The sequence below is a fragment of the Salmo salar genome, chromosome ssa27 (assembly GCF_905237065.1).
Source record: "Salmo salar chromosome ssa27, Ssal_v3.1, whole genome shotgun sequence".
Taxonomy (NCBI): domain Eukaryota; kingdom Metazoa; phylum Chordata; class Actinopteri; order Salmoniformes; family Salmonidae; genus Salmo; species Salmo salar.
The window spans coordinates 12,816,698-12,830,442 of record NC_059468.1 but is presented as its reverse complement, the minus strand read 5'-3'; the positions used below and the strand labels follow the sequence as shown (position 1 = coordinate 12,830,442).

At 41.5% G+C, this 13,745-nt stretch overlaps 1 long non-coding RNA gene across 1 annotated transcript in view; it reads left to right on the top strand.

The window, feature by feature from the left end:
• The first annotated feature begins 7,889 nt into the window (after nucleotides 1-7,889).
• LOC123730902 (uncharacterized) overlaps nucleotides 7,890-13,745 on the top strand; it is a 48,897-nt gene continuing 43,041 nt past the window's right edge. Inside the window, exon 1 of the long non-coding RNA XR_006762333.1 lies at nucleotides 7,890-8,406. This is a non-coding gene — a long non-coding RNA (uncharacterized lncRNA). The remainder of the gene's footprint in view (nucleotides 8,407-13,745) is intronic.

Genomic DNA, 13,745 nt, shown 5'->3' with positions numbered 1-13,745 from the left:
GAAGCAGTATATCCTTCTCGTCGGACTCGTTAAAGGAAAAAGCTTCTTCCAGTTCGAGGGGAATAATCGCTGTTCTGATGTCCAGAAGTTATTTTGTTAGCTCAAAAGAGAAGCCCACTTTGGTCTGCTCACCCAGTACTATTAGGTCAAATGTGAATTCCATAAACTTGAATACCCCCTCGGTTTTCAAATCACGTAGAGGGCTTGGGCTGTTGCACGATAGCAACCAAAGCCCATGTTAGTCAGTTTATAACATTCCATCATTGATTACTCTGACAGTTTCTCATACTGACATTGGCTGCGACCTTGGAAAAGTCATTCCAATTTCTACTTTCTCCTCTATTACAAATAGGGATAGACCAAATTGTGCAGTTCTATGCAATCATATAGCCATACCAACTATATCAATATCATCCATCAGACAGGACCTGCAACCGCCTATTGAACATAGTTGGAGACTTCATGTGGCTTTAAAAATCGTAAAGGACTTGGGTTGATGCATCTGAACATTAGGAGCTTACTTCCTGAACTGGATTACATCAAGATCTGGGCTATGCAGACAAATCCAGAAATTCTGGTATTGATTGAAGCTTGGATCTCTGGGGACATTCTGAACTCTGATATTAATTTTGAGGGTTACAAGGTGTTCAGAAAAGACAGACAGGGTGGAGTGGCCATTCTTATTAAAAATAATTTCTCTGTGTCTTTACTGAAATCCATTTACCTTGCCAAAAAATATTAGCAACAATCCTTAAGCCTTTGTCTGGGGAAACATTTATGCATAACTGTTATAGGGCTCTACCGTCCTCGCTCGGCTAACCTTTGTGCACTCGAGGAGTTAAGTAGTTTGTTGTCATCTTTTACTGAATCAGAAGTTATTATCCTGGGTGACCTAAATTATGATTGTGAAATGCAGGCTTCAGACAATCTAAAAGACGTGTAAAAAAAAATTTATCCATTATTTTAGCAGGTAAGTTCACTGAGAACACATTCTCATTTGCAGCAACGACCTGGGGGAATAGTTACAGGGGAGAGGAGGGGGATGAATGAGCCAATTGGAAACTGGGGATTATTAGGTGACCATGATGGTTTGAGGGCCAAATTAGGAATTTAACCAGGACACCGGAGTTAACACCCCTACGCTTACGATAAGTGACATGGGATCTTTAATGACCTCAGAGAGTCAGGACACCCATTTAATGTCCCATCCGAAAGACGGCACCCTTCACAGGGCAATGTACCCAATCACTGCCCTGGGGTATTGGGATATTTTTTTAGTTTTTAGACCAGAGGAAAGAATGCCTCCTACTAGCCCTCCAACTCCACTTCCAGCAGCATCTGATCTCCCATCCAGGGACTGACCAGGACCAACCCTGCTTAGCTTCAGAAGCAAGCCAGTAGTGGGATGCAGGGTGGTATGCTGCTGGCTGATAATGATCCAAACCTAACCCAGCTGGTGACTAAGCCTACACAGCCCAACCCTGAAGGTCCTTCAAAGTAAACTGATTGATCTCATTCTAACAAATACACCAGAGAAATCTGTTTCTACTGGTGTCTTCACCTAAGAGAGTAGTGACCATTGCCCAGTTGTTTGTGTTAGAGATGAGAGAATACAAAAATCTAAGCCTTGTGTCATCACAAAGAAGAACTTAAAAAAACTTCAGTTAACAGGCTTTTTTACATGATCTTGATTTTAGGGACCTTGATTGTATTTCAGCTATCCCTGATCCTGATTTAGCTTTGAGCCTTTTTGGAGATGTCTTCAATACTATTGTGGATAATCGTGCTTAAAAAGGTTTAAAGGTAGGTTGGATGCCTTGTACACTAGGGAATTATCAGAAGTAATTCATAAAAGAGATGATGCTTGGGTCAAGGCGAGGAATCAGAAAGGCTAAATCTGATTATTATGTAACCGCTCTTTCGGATTGTAATGGGAACCCAGCTAAATTCTGGAAAACTGGAAAATCCCTGAAGGGTTCTACTTCCTCCTCTCTGCCACAACACATTAATTCAGACACTGGTCTCATTGCGGAAAACAATGCCGTCATTGATGAATTGAATCCCCATTTTATTTCAGCGGGCTATCTCTTTGAAATAACTTCTAAGCCTATTCACAATGAGACTGGGCTGGATGCTGATAGGGAGAAAAAATAGTCAAAGCCTTTCTTTTAGGCTATTTACAAAAAAATAAGTCCTGGATGCTTTGCTAGCAATAGACATCTTTGCTCTTTTTTTTATCTGAGAAGTGTATTTTGAATGTAAACCAATAAGGGTTTAGGCCTGGCCATAGCACTATTACAGATACCACTTTAGTTGTTAATGATCTTGTCAATGCTTTAGACACTCAAATGACGTGCTGCTTTGTTTGTGGACCTGTCGCTTTTGATACTGTTGATCATTATATTTTGCTGAATAAGTTGTCCTCGATAGGCCTGAGATCTGATGCCTGTTCATGGTTTCATAATTACCTTAGTGACAGAACTCAGGCCATCGTGATTGTTGGGGTTAAGTCTGAACTTCTTGAAAGTGCATAAAGGTGTAACACAGGTCGATTTTGCGACCTGTTCTCTTCAATTTTTATACTGAAGAAAAATATGAACGCAACATGTAAAGTGTGTGCCATGTTTCATGAACTGAAATAAAAGATCCCAGAAATTTTACAGACATACAAAAAGCGTATTTCTCTCAAATGTTGTGCACAAATTTGTTTACAGCCCTGTTAGTGAGCATTTTTCCTTTGCCAAGATTATCCATCCACCTGACAGGTGTGGCATATCAAGAAGCTGATTAAACAGTATGATCATTACACAAGTACACCTTGTGCTGGGGACAATAAAAGGTGACTCTAAAATGTGTAATTTTGTCACAATACAATGACACAGATGTCTCAGTTTTGAAGGAGTGTTCAATTGGCATTCTAAATGTAGGAATGTCCACCAGAGCTGTTGCCAGTTAATTGAAGGTTAATTTCTCTACCATTAGCCGCCTTCAATGTTGTTTTAGAGAATTTGGCAGTACGTACAAACGGCCTCACAACCACAGACCACGTGTATGGAGGGTTGTGAACAGAGGGTGACGGTGTAGTTAAGGTATGGTCAGGAATTAACTACGGACAACAAACACAATTGCATTTTATCGATGTCAATTTGAATGCACAGAGATACCGTGACGAGATCCTGAGGCTCATTGTCGTGCCATTCATCCTCCGCCATCACCTCATGTTTCAGCATGATAATGCATGGCCCTATGTCGCAAGAATCTGTACACAATTCATGAAAGCTGAAAATGTCCCAGTTCTTCCATGGCCTGCATACATACCAGACATGTCACCCATTGAGCATGTTTGGGATGCTCTGTATTGACGTGTATGACAGCGTGTTCCAGTTCCCGCCGATATCCAGCAACTTCGCACAGCCATTGAAGAGGAGTAGGACAACATTCCACAGGCTACTATCAACATCTTGATGAACTTTATGCGAAATAGATGTGACGTGCCGCATGAGGCAAATTGTCGTCACACCAGATACTGATTGTTTATCTGATCCACGCGCCTACCTTTTTTAAGGCATCTATGACCAACAGATGCATATCTTTATTCCCAGTCATATGAAATCCACATGTCTTCAGATGTCCTTTACTGTTCCACTTCTCACCTGTTATACCTGCATCATCACAAGTTGTTAAGCTTGGGTTTACAGTGCCTTCGGAAAGTATTCACACCCCTTGTATTTTTCCAGAGCAGGGAATTGTGTTACAGCCTGAATTTAAAATGGGATAAATGTAGATTTTTTTTGTCACTGGTCTACACATAATACCCCATATTGTCAAAGTGGAATTACATTTGAACATTTTTGTTTTTACGGCGCAGTCAAAAAGCCATGTTGATTCTATTGATCTGTTCTCTTTGGTGGTTGTAGTGTTAATGGGTGATTTATTAATAATTGTTGTACTTTTAGTGCATTGCTTTTGTTATTCTAACTAGGCTGTCACGACTTCCACCGAAGGTGTCTCCTCTCCCTGTTCGGGCTGTGCTCGGCGATCGTCGTCGCCGGCCTACTAGCTGCCACCGATCCCATTTTCCTTTTCGTTTAGTTCTGTCTGGTTTTTCACACCTGTGTTTGGTTTAGCTGATTTCGGTGGGCTTATAATTCCCCGCTGCAGGTTAGGCTGTGTGCTGTGCTTGTAAGGGGTGCGTGCCTGCACCACGGTATGTGTTTACCGTGGGCATTTTGCTCAGTAGTTTGCGGAGTCGAGATTTCTCCTCCGTGTGCGTAATTCCTTCCCTGTGGGTGGCAACGACGTTAGTGCGGTTTTCCCATTGTGTTTGTGTTGTGCTTTCGGGACCGCCTGAATAAACATTGATTACCCTGGACCCTATCTGCTCTCCTGCTCCTGATTTCCTACACACCCCCCTCCACGAGAGGCATTGTTACATAGGCCTGCTTTATGGCTATGCTTGCTACTAAACTTATGTTTCTTATTGTTTGCTTGGCATACTATGCTTTGTAGCCATTGATAAATTAGCCTGCTAAAACTTCGGCCTATGCCGCATGCTATTGCAACTCTTTTCTGGCCGTTCATTTTATAATGCTACTATATTTGTGCATAGGTTTATCCATGCATGTTTATTGCATTTGCATATTGTCATTGATTATGGCCACTAACAGCCAAAATATTGTGTATGCTGTTTTTACTATGCCATTCCTTTTATTACCCGTTATTACTTTCACCTTTGTGTCTCCTTTTAGATAAATTGAGACTGGAATGGAATATGGTTAAGACAAGAGTCTCATATCAACAACTGCCAATCATTCCCTGCTATGTATCATCTCTATTACCTGAGTCACTCATTTTATGCGGTGGCATGTACTTTTACCCTATAGAACGAGGTCATGGTCTCTTTGTCGAAGGTTGCTTATTGGCTGGGCAGGGAGTAGCTAGACTGGGGAGTGTTCCTAGTACCTATAAACTCTTTATGAGAGATATTTCTTTAAGTTAACATCTCTGTCCTGGTTTGGTTCCTGTGGTACATCCTGAATACTTATTTACCAAGGAGATGACGAGTGGATAAGAGGCAATCCATAAGACGTTAATGAGTGAGCTAGGACAAACATAGTCAATATAACTATTTGTTCAGAAATTTTGAAATGTACAGCGAAAGAATTTCAAAACATGGGCCGTTCTTACAGTATTTTTTATTTTTATTTCACCTTTATTTAACCAGGTAGGCCAGTTTAGAACAAGTTCTCATTTACAACTGCGACCTGGCCAAGATCAAGCATAGCAGTGCCACAAAAACAACAACACAGAGTTACACAAACAAACATACAGTCATTAACACAAAAGAAAAGAAAAATAGAAAGAATATATGTACAGTATTCTCCCTGTACACCAAGTCAGAACTGAAGGAAAATAAAAGTGGGGCATATAAGCAGACAATGAAAGCTCTTACAATATTAGATGATTACATTTCTCAAAAAAAGGCTATAGGCTACATTTGCACCACCAAGTCAGAACAGTAGGCTAAGTTATGAGGGAGAAAGGTACATGGGCTACTAACAGCTTACTATTGACATACACTTAGTATTACTTTCTTAGCTACAGTCTACATATCTCCCTGGCATATTACATAATTTATGCAGCAGCATACAGCATATTTTTGGACACACCTTGTTGTGCTGTGCTCACTTGAACAGGAACGTGGCGCGTCGGTCCATGTGGGAAAATTTGGTCATCAAACTTTGTCATTAAAGTCTGGCATTCTCTGGATTTATGATGCTTTCAAGAAAACTGGTAACTCAGTAAAAAAACTAGGTTGAATCATGACGTCAGAGCTCTAGAAAGAGGCCCAAGTTCCCGACTTTGAATTCCGAGTTGGATGACCGTTCAAAACATATTTTCCCAGTCTGAGCTTGTTTTTTCTGAGTTCCCAGTTGTCTTGAACTCAATGAAGTCTGAGATTTCCCAGTTATTTGGAAAACCCAGCAGAAATCATACTGGATTGACAGCATGGCCAATGTATTCAACCTTTTCTGGCCCATGGTGTTGAATGTTTATCTTTTTAAGATTGAAAAAGAGACCCTTAAACCCAAACTTGAATCACAAACCCACTCTACTGAATAGCAGGCTAGTGATTACATTCTAACGCTTGCATTTAGCCACTGATTCCTTCCAAACTACTCATTGTTGAATTTGCGATTTCCAACTTGTTGTGTAATGTTTATGTCCAATGAGCACTGATACGTTTTATCTATAATTTCTCTTCATATGACAAGGATTTGCCAGTAGATTGTCAACTTAATTCATGATGATGACTGGTTGTCTGACTTGCTAGTTAAGATTTTGAAAGTATGATGTTGACATGATCAGTCCAATCAAAGCTACGGTAGATATGGATTTGACGTAATTTTATCTGTGGCCAATGACTCTGAGCCTTCTTGGATGGGCACTTCTAAAGTAACTCTATGGCAGCATCCAAGGGGCTTGAATTCTCGAGCTCTCCCCGTAGATTTTGTGGCGATGTAGTGTCCCCATGAGTGATAGAACACTGAGGCAAACACTGCCCCACCTACTCTGAATGAGGGTTCGCCACTGGTTGCACAGCGAAATAACCGGAGTAGCCTACCCAGGGGCGTTGCCAAAATTAAAACCTACTGGGCCCCTAACATAGAAATTAGAATGTTTCAGATTAAAATAACATGCTGAAGAATGTGTTATTAAATGTAGTGACTATAAGCTTCTGCTGCTCTATACTGCAATTGTGCAGATCCTAGTTTCCACCTTCATCCTTTGCCTATATTAACAGTAAGGCAAACATTTTTGGTTCCTAATGTTAACAAAAGTTGTCTGTGTCATGAGATTTTTATGATGCTTTATTATAACTAACTACACAATTGGTGACTTATTTTTTAATATATGGTATTGTAGTCAGTTTTAATGAAGAAATTACCAATGATCCATATTTCAGATTAAATAACTTATTACAAATTTTTATAAACAAGGCCAACCCTCTTCTGTCCTATGCATAATTCCTAAATATATGCCTGAATAACATACACACACACACCAAAAAAAATCCTGAACTATGTGGACTGCAGGCATAAATGTGGTACCTTCCTAGAACAAGCATCTGTGAAACTAACTGTCATGTCAAGACATTATGTGGGCATTCCTGAGTAAGTTCAACAGGAGATAAACCATAGCAGAAAATACTCTGAAACAGTATTTTGCCCATCCCCGGGCAGGCTTGGGTAGAACAGGTTAAGGCATTTGTCCTTGTTCCCTCTAAACAAAACTCAGAGGTTTCTAGCGAACTGGTTTGTAATTGAAAGGATGGCAAGCCTGTTCAACCTGCCTTGGCACATTGTAGATCTTAGATAGTTCTTTATAAGCTTCAGCTTACTGAAGGCACGTTCTCCTCCAGCAACTGTTACAGGCATTGTACAGAAGATTCGCAGTGTAATGCACACCTCTCCAAAAATACTCTGTAGCTGCATCTTGTGGATGGTATTTAGGAGCTCTACAGGAGAAAGACCATCTGAAAAAGTGGCACCATATATCGTCTTTAGATGTCGCACTTCGTTTTCAAATCCATCTGTGAGATCTTTCGAGTACTTGTTTCTCAATTTGTGGCAAGATAACCAAATTTGTGTTTCAGTCATTTTCCTAAGCGTAAGTATTGGTGAAAACTCCTCGCATATAGCTGCAATCGTGTGGAACCGCATGTCCAAATTACTGATTTATACTATCCAGAGCCACATAAAACACTGTGTTGCGAAATCCAGTGTCTGACTTCTGTTCATTTGCGATGTCATCTTCAGTCTCATCAGGTAAATGTTTTATTTTTTCTGGCAGCTCCTATGTTCACTGTGAAATGGAGTAGTGACACCCATTTCATTTGCCACCATGGAGGCTTCTGCCAGAAGAGCGTCCCGTTGATTACACAGAGCCTGTATTTCTTCCTGTAGTGCCTTAATGTGAGCTGCTTCAGTGTCCAGAGAAATATTTCCTGACTGAAGAATTAGGCTTCTATTCTCAATACACTGCTAAACGTTTACCCAGAAAGTGAGCAGGAAGATTGCCTTGAAAGACATGAAGTAGCTTTTCAGACCTTTGGCCTCAGATTTGGCTTCGTTCATTAGACTGCAGATAGCAAGAAGCATGTCTAGGGACTTGATGATAGTAAATGAGTTGCCACTGGTCAGACCGCAGCAATACACGCACTCCATCGCGTGTCTGAAAGGCAGTTAAGACAGCAGCCAGTCTTTTCATTGAGAATGGCACGTCGCTCCGGGCTGGCATTGAACAGATTATAAAGACGATTCACACAGCCAAAAAAGGTTGATCATTCTGGGCACGACTGAGCTGCATGTACACCCACAAGATAAAGAGTTATGGAGGCACAAGGTGAGTATGTGGCCAGTGGATTCTTTTGCAGTATGTGTGCTTGAACTCCCTTCACTTTCCAAATCAAATAACATTTTATTTGTCATAAACACATGGTTAGCAGATGTTAATGCGAGTGAAGCGAAATGCTTGCGCTTCTAGTGCAGTAATATCTAACAATTCGCCAACAACTACCTAATACACACAAATCTAAAGGGGTGAATGAGAATATGTACATGTAAGTATATGGATGAGCGATGGCCGAGCGGCATAGGCAAGGTGCGGTAGATGGTATAAAATACAGTATATACACGTGATATGAGTAATGTAAGCTATGTAAACATAATTAAAAGTGGCATTATATAAAGTGACTAGTGATCCATTTATTAAAGTGGCCAGTGATTGGGTCTCAATGTAGGCAGCAGCCTCTCTGAGTTAGTGATTGCTGTTTAGCAGTCTGATGGCCTTGAGATTGAAAAACAGCTTCTGTCTCTCGTTCCCTGTACTGACCTCACCTTCTGGATGGTAGCGGTGTTGATTTCCTTGATGATGTTTTTGGACTTCCTGTGACAAATCGGGTGCTGTAGGTGTCATGGAGGGCAGGTAGTTTGCCCCCGGTGATGCGTTGTGCAGACCGCACCACCCTCTGGAGAGCCTTGCGGTTGAGGGCAGTGCAATTGCCTTACCAGGCTGTGATACAGCCCGACAGGATGCTCTCAATTGTGCATCTGTAAAAGTTTGTCAATGTTCTGGATGACAAGCCAAATGTATTCATCCTCCTGAGGTTGAAGAGGTGCTGTTGCGCCTTCTTCACCATGCTGTCTGTGTGAGTGGACCATTCAGTTTGTCTGTGATGTGTACGCCGAGGAACTTAAAACTTTCCACTTTCTCCACTGCTGTCCCTTTGATGTGGATAGGGGGGTGCTCCATCTGCTGTTTCCTGAAGTCCACGATCATCTCCTTTGTTTTGTTGATGTTGAGTGAGAGGTTGTTTTCCTGACACCACACTCCGAGTGCCCTCACCTCCTCCCTGTAGGCTGTCTCGTCGTTGTTGGTAATCAAGCCCACTACTGTTGTGTCATCTGCAAACTTCACATTCCCAGTGGGTCAGAAGTTTACACACACTCAATTCGTATTTGGCAGCATTGCCTTTAAATTGTTTAACTTGGGTCAAACGTTTCAGGTAGCCTTCCACAAGCTTCCCACAATAAGTTGGGTGAATTTTGGCCCATTCCTCCTGACAGAGCTGATGTAACTGAGTCAGGTTTGTAGGCCTCCTTGCTCACACACACTTTTTCAGTTCTGCCCACACATGTTCTATAGGATTGAGGTCAGGGCTTTGTCACAACTTTGGAAGTATGCTTGGGGTCATTGTCCATTTGGAAGACCCATTTGCGACCAAGCTTTAACTTCCTGACTGATGTCTTGAGATGTTGCTTCAATATATCCACATAATTTTCCTCCCTCATGATGCCATCTACTTTGTGAAGTGAACCAGTCCCTCCTGCAACAAAGAACCCCCACAACATGATGCAGCCACCCCATGATTCACGGTTGGGATGGTGTTCTTCGGCTTGCAATCCTCACCCTTTTTCCTCCAAACATAACAACGGTCATTATGGCCAAACAGTTCTATTTTTGTTTCATCAGACCAGAGGACATTTCTCCAAAAAGTAATATCTTTGTCCCCATGTGCAGTTAAAAACCGTAGTCTGGCTTTTTTTATGGCGGTTTTGGAGCAGTGGTTTCTTCCTTGCTGAGCGGCCTTTCAGGTTATGTCGATATAGGACTCGTTTTACTGTGGATATAGATACTTTTGTACCCGTTTCCTCCAGCATCTTCACAAGGTCTTTTGCTGTTGTTCTGGGATTGATTTGCACTTTTTGCACCAAAGTACATTCATCTATAGGAGACAGAACGCATCTCCTTCCTAAGTGGTATGACGGCTGCGTGGTCCCATGGTGTTTATACTTGCGTACTATTGTTTGTACAGATGAACATGGTACCTTCAGGCTTTTGGAAATTGCTCCCAAGGATGAACCAGGTCTAGAACTGTTTTCTGAGGTCTTTGCTGATTTCTTTTGATTTTCCCATGATGTCAAAGCAAAGAGGCACTGAGTTTGAAGGTAGGCCTTGAAATACATCCACAGGTACACCTTCAATTGACTCAAATTATGTCAATTAGCCTATCAAAAGCTTCTAAAGCCAAGCTGTTTAAAGGCACAGTCAATTTAGTGTATGTAAACTTCTGACCCACTGGAATTTTGATACAGTGAATTATAAGTGAAATAATCTGTCTGTAAACAATTGTTGGAAAAATTACTTGTGTCATGCACACAGTAGATGTCCTATCCGACTTGCCAAAACTATAGTTTGTCAACAAGAAATTTGTGGTGTGGTTGAAAAACTAGTTTTAATGACTCCAACCTAAGTGTGTGTAAACTTCCGACTTCAACTGTACGTCTCGTGTCTGAGCCGTTGAATTGCAACTCCACCTTGTCCCTGTACAGGAATTTCGCTTGTTTGATTGCCTTGCGGAATAAATAACTACACTGTTTATATTCGGACATATTCCCAGACCTCTTTCCATGGCTAAATGGTGGATCGCGGTTTCAGTTTTGCGCGAATGCCGCCATCCATCCACGTATTCTGGTTAGGGTAGGTTTTAATAGTCAGTGGGTACAACATCTCCAATGCACTTCTTTATAAATGCACTCAGTGTCAGCATATTGTTCGATGTTGTTCTCAGAGGCTGACCGGAACATATTCCAGTCTGTATGATCAAAACAATCTTGAAGCGTGGCTTCCGATTGGTCGGACCAGCGTTGAATGGTTCTCGTCACTGGTACATCCTGTTTGAGTTTCTGCCTATAAGATGGAAGGAGCAAGATGGCATCGTGGTCGGAATTGCCGAAGGGAGGGCTTTGCATGCATCATGGAAGTTAGAGTAGCAGTGGTCAAGGGTATTGCGCATGCGCGTAGCGCAATCAACATGCTGGTTCAATTTAGGTAGCCTTGTTCTCAAATTTGCTTTGTTAAAATCCCCAGCTACAATAAATGCAGTCTCAGGATGTATGATTTCCAGTTTGCATATAGTCCAGTGAAGTTCCCTGATGGCCGTCTTTGTGTCTGCTTGAGGGGGAATGTACACAGCTGTGACTATAACTGACGAGAATTCTCTTGGTAGGTAAAATGGCCGGCATTTGATTGGGTGAGCAGAAGGACTTGAGATCCTATGAGTCGTTATGATTACACCATGAGTCGTTAATCATAAAGCATACACCCCTGCCATTGCTCTTCCCAGAGAGGTGTTTATCTCTGTCGGCGCGATGCATGGAGAAGCCCGGTTCTGATAACATATCCCGAGAGAGCCATGTTTCCATGAAACAGAGAATGTTACAATCTCTGATGTCACTCTAGAAGACAACCCTTGCTCGAATTTCGTCTACCTTGTTGTCAAGAGACTGGACATTGGCCAGTAGTATACTCAGGAGCGGTGGGCGATGTGCACGTCTACGGAGCCTGGCCAGGTGGCCGCTTCGTCCGTCCCATCTGCGGTGTCGTTGTTTTGGGTCGACTACTGGAATTAGATCTATTGTCCTGGATGGTGGTCTGAACAGAGGATCTGCTTCAGGAAAGTCGTATTCCTGGTCATAATGTTGGTAAGTTGACGTTTCTCTTCTATCCAATAGTTTTTCCCGGCTGTATATAATAAGACTTAAGATTCCCTGGGGTAACAATGTAAGAAATAATACATTAAAAAAACGTTTTTTAACTTACATCTAGACGTTCCGCTAGCGGAACACCTGCTCCAATATCCAATGATGGGCGTGGCGCGAAATACAAACTCCTTTAAAATCCGAAAACTTCAATTTTTCAAACATATGACTATTTTACAGCATTTTAAAGACAAGACTCTCGTTAATCTAACCACACTGTCCGATTTCAAAAAGGCTTTACAGCGAAAGCAAAACATTAGATTATGTCAGCAGAGTACCCAGCCAGAAATAATCAGACACCCATTTTTCAAGCTAGCATATAATGTCACAAAAAACAAAACCACAGCTAAATGCAGCACTAACCTTTGATGATCTTCATCAGATGACAACCCTAGGACATTATGTTATACAATACATGCATGTTTTGTTCAATCAAGTTCATATTTATATCAAAAAACAGCTTTTTTACATTAGCATGTGACGTTCAGAACTAGCATACCCCCCGCAAACATCCGGTGAATTTACTAAATTACTCACGATAAACGTTCACAAAAAACATAACAATTATTTAAAGAATTATAGATACAGAACTCTTCTATGCACTCGATATGTCCGATTTTAAAATAGCTTTTCGGTGAAAGCACATTTTGCAATATTCTCAGTAGATAGCCCAGCCATCACGGCTAGCCATTTAGACACCGACCAAGTTTAGCCCTGACCAAACTCCGATTTACTATTACAAAAATTTGATTACCTTTGTTGTCTTCGTCAGAATGCACTCCCAGGACTGCTACTTCAATAACAAATGTTGGTTTGGTCCAAAATAATCCATCGTTATATCCAAATAGCGGCGTTTTGTTCGTGCGTTCTAGACACTATCAAAAATGGTAAATCAGGGTTACGAGCATGGCGCAATTCGTGACAAAAGATTTCTAAATATTCCATTACCGTACTTCGAAGCATGTCAACCGCTGTTTAAAATCAATTTTTATGCCATTTTTCTCGTAAAAAAGCGATAATATTCCGACCGGGAATCTGCGTTTCGGTAAACAGAGGAAAGAAAACAAAGCATTCGGTCGACGCGGGCACGAGCCTGAGTCTCACAGTACTGTAACCAGCCACTACCCAAACGCGCTACTTTGTTTCAACCAGAGCCTGCAAAGCCACGATTCATCTTTTTGCCGCCTTCTGAGAGCCCATGTGGGCCGTAGGAAGTGTCACGTAACAGCAGAGATCCTTTGTAATGGATAGAGATGGCAAAGAAGGCCAAGAAATGGTCAGACAGGGTACTTCCTGTACAGAATCTTCTCAGGTTTTGGCCTGCCAAATGAGTTCTGTTATACTCACAGATACCATTCAAACAGTTTTAGAAACTTTGGAGTGTTTTCTATCCAAAGCTAATAATTATATGCATATTCTAGTTTCTGGGCAGGAGTAATAATCAGATTAAATCGGGTATGTTTTTTATCCGGCTGTGAAAATACTGCCCCCTATCCATAACTGGTTAAGAACTCGAAGCGAGGCGACCATCTCTGTTGTCGCCATTTTCTTTCCCTGACATATTTGCACCATTATCATAGCCTTGACCACAGCAATCTTCTGTCAATACCATGCCCTTCTAATGCTCTCAAAATCATTTCC